Source organism: Pinus tabuliformis, chromosome 9, assembly GCF_031772625.1.
Source record: "Pinus tabuliformis cultivar Carrire ecotype Pingquan chromosome 9, CPIR1, whole genome shotgun sequence".
In the NCBI taxonomy this organism is placed as follows: Eukaryota; Viridiplantae; Streptophyta; class Pinopsida; order Pinales; family Pinaceae; genus Pinus; species Pinus tabuliformis.
Window position 1 is genome coordinate 1,657,004,578 of NC_142307.1, and position 3,974 is coordinate 1,657,008,551.

A 3,974-nucleotide genomic window follows, 5' to 3' on the forward strand; every position below is an offset into this window, starting at 1 on the left:
TAGGGAAATTGGCAAAGGAAGTGACATGAGGAGAAAATGCTTCATGGCGATTTTCCAATAAGCAAGATATCCCTACACTTAACTCCGTTGTTTACACCTGTAGGTTACATGTTAATGATATGTTTGATGAAATTCCTGTCATGGCTAGTAGGGGTATGGCTAAGGCTTTGATCAACTATTTACTTTTGCGTCATTTTTTCCCTGTACTTTACTTAATTATGAGCTTTCATTCCATTCTAGGCAGTGGCCTGGGTTTTGGACCTGAAAAAGTGGCTCAAATCTTAGAGTCGCTAGCACATAATTGGTAAGTTTCATCCACAGTGGCTGGCATGTAGGTATATGAGAGTGACTTTAGGTATCTGGTCACTCCCTTGCCCATAGCATGAGAGCAACTGAACCTTCAATTGTCAAGAACAACAGTGGAACCTTGGAACAGGTTCTGTAAATGGTTGACTTGTCTCCTGAGGGTTCTGTTGATGGTGTTGGATGGCTATGTGTGATATTCTGTCGATTCCACTTCCTTAAGGTCACCTAGGAGATTGAATCTAACCATAGTAGCCTCTCATCTCCTCTTTACTCCAGATGGCATAGTAACTTGGGTGGATGTGGGAGGAGGGTTTGTCATGAGCATGTGATAGGTTATTTCTAAGAGGCCTTCAAGAAATTTCTTGTGAATTTTTCATATTCATGGCATATCTTACACTTGAATGGGAATTAGTCATAGTCTACCTCTTAAGTACAACTCCAATTGTTAAGACTGGGTTGGATTGTCTTTGATAAAAAAAAATTCAAGGTCCACTTCTCCACATAGTCTTACACAAGAAAGCATCCCTTCTTTCAATTCTTCCTTATCAATACATTTCCTTAAGGTATTTACAATGTTTTTAAAGTTTCATCATTCAAACAATGAAGAAGGAGATGTAGGAGATTAACCCATACAAGAATGTCGGGTCCCCATAATACTAGTGATTACCCCATTACTATTGTAGTTATACCCCTTATTAATATTGTTGTGCCACTATTGCCTCCATATTGTTATTACTGTGCCCCATAGAATCCCTCTATTTTTTATTTTTGTGGCTTTATATTATTATTGTTAGGTCTGTTGGAATATATTGTGACTCCTTAGACTCCTATATATAGAAAGGAGGTTTTGTTATTTGAATCCTCCAAGAATTGTTCATTTATGTAATGTAAAGGAGGTTTCCCCCTCAAAGAGGCTGAATTATAAGGCGCTGATCTATATTTTCTATCTTTTCTTGAGCTGGTTTCATAACATTTGGTATCAGAGCTTTGGATTCTAGGGTTTCGCTACTCCAAACAGGTCATCGTGGCATTTTCGATATAACTTTTTTCTGCGATGTTTCAGAAGTTTAAAGAAAACCCATTTTAGAAGAAATCACGCTGAACCTTGGGTCCGAATTTCAGAGCTTTTTACGTTATATTTGCGGAGATATGATCTGAGGAAGTTGGTCTTTTTGCAGACTCCTGAATTACATTCCAAACAGGTGACCTGGGGAAAATCGTCATAACTTTCTTTTTGAGCATCGGATTGAAATTTCGCAAGAAGGTACAAAAAGAGGATGGACTGTAGTTTTCTTGTATATATTTCTCAAAGTCAAAGGTCGAAACAGTAACATGTGGCACTTCATACAAGTTTGTTCTACGAAACTAGTCTACAATCAGGTCATTGCGGGAGATTGTGCATAACTCCTTCTTGCAGAATCCAATTTGGATCAGACTAGTGGCATTGGAAAGAAGACACAGAAGGTAGCTACAGGTCACAATTTCAGAATTGGATGATTTGAAATTACAGAGATACATCAGATTCAATATCAGGCTTCTACAAAGTGAAAAACGGTGTGTAGTTTTTTTTTAATTTTTGCGTAAGCTTGGTTTGAAGGAATTCAAAGAGAATAGTAAAGCATTATTATCGGTAATTGATGCCCTGAGGAAAGAAAATTCAAACACCTAGTAAGAAACCTGAAAGCTCTAGCATGACTTATGAAGAAGAGGAAGAAATGCTACATGATATAGCAAAATTACGAGACCAAGTGCAACAAGTGTCACTTGCACAAAAAGGAACAGAATATAAGATGGATGGTTTAAAGAAAGATGTAAAAGCTAAGATGGATGGTTTAAAGAAAGACGTAGAAGCTAAGATGGACGATTTGAAGATAGATTTGAAGACAGACATGGAAGAATTGAAGAAGTTGCTACAAGAAAGGGTCACTAATGGTGAAAGGGTAGTAAAGGAAACTCATGATGAGAACAAAAGAAATGTTAATCATGATTCCATAGACTCTAATGTTGGATCAAAGACCCACCACATTCCAAAAATCGATATGAGGAAGTTTGATGGCAAGGATCCCGCAACATGGATATTACAGATGGAGAAATTCTTCGATCTCAATAATGTGCAAAACACACAAAAGGTACGTATGACAACTTTATATTTGGAACCAAATCAGTTTGTATGGTATCAATGGCTTTGCTCTCGTAAACAATTTATCACTTGGGAAATTTTTACGGAAGAATTGATAGCACATTATGAGGATACAAAAAGCAACACTTTTTTAGCCAATTGATAAGTCTCAAACAAAAGGGTTCAATAATGGAGCACATTGAGGAGTTCCGAAAATTGAACATAAAGGTAAAAGATATTCCAGGGGAGCATAAGATTGATGTGTTCATAGGGTCTTTAAAGGATAATATCCAACATGATGTTCACCTTTGGGAACCTGATTCATTAGAGAAGGCATTCAGGTTAGCAAGAAAAATGGAAAGAAAAATTATGGCAACCAGGAAGCATACCACTCACAACTATAAAGACGGAAGTGTTGTTGCCCCTAGTCTTCCACAACCTATAAGGTTGACACCACAACAATTGAAAGAAAAAAGAGCAAAAGGGCTTTGTTACAGTTGTGATAGCAAATACACTAAAGGTCATAAGTGTGCTGAGAAGAAATTATTCTACATAGATTGTGAAGAGGAAGAAGAAAAGGAGCAAGAAAGGTCAAAAGAAGAGGATATACTCCAGGAACAAAGCCTAGATGAAGAACAAATAAATCTGACCATATCTTGTAATGCATTGGCGGGAATTACCACTCCTCAAACCATCAAGATAGAAGGACAAATCAAGAAGAAAAAGGTAATAGTGTTGATTGATTCAGGAAGCACCCACAATTTTATTCATTGTAAGGTAGCAAAAGAATTGAATTGCTTCCTATATCCAGCACCAGAGTGTCAAGTGATGATTGCAAATGGAGGAACAATAAATTTCTCTGGAAAGTGCCATAATATCAAGCTATCCATGGGAGAATATGTATTGACTAGCCCAATGCTTTCCATTCCAATGGGAGGTGTTGATGTTGTACTAGGAGTCCAATGGCTACAATCCTTGGGTACAATAGCTTTTAATTTTCAAGAACTTTTCATAAAATTTTCTAGGGAAGGAAAGGAAGTTGAATTAAGGGGTATTGCAAGGAAACCAGGAAAGATAATCAGCTCTAATGGTATGACAAAGCTTCTAAAAAAGGAGCAAAGAGGTGTAATTGCACAATTATGTTCGCTAGATGTTTCCACATCGGAATCATCTATTTCTCCAGATCTCCAAAAAGTCCTGGACAATCATTCCAAGGTATTTGAGACTCCCAAAGGTCTCCCACCTATGCGTGATCATGATCATGCTATTCATCTGATTCCAGGAAGTGTTCCTCCAAACATCAGGCCGTACAGATATCCCTATGTCCAAAAGAGTGAAATTGAACGTATGGTTGCAGAAATGCTAGAGGCTGGTATAATTCAACCGAGTCAAAGTTCTTTCTCTGCTCCAGTAGTATTGGTGCACAAGAAGGATGGATCATGGCGCATGTGTCCAGATTATAGGGAGCTCAACAAGCTCACTATTAAAGATAAGTTCCCCATTCCTGTCATTGATGAATTACTGGATGAATTGCATGGATCAATTTACT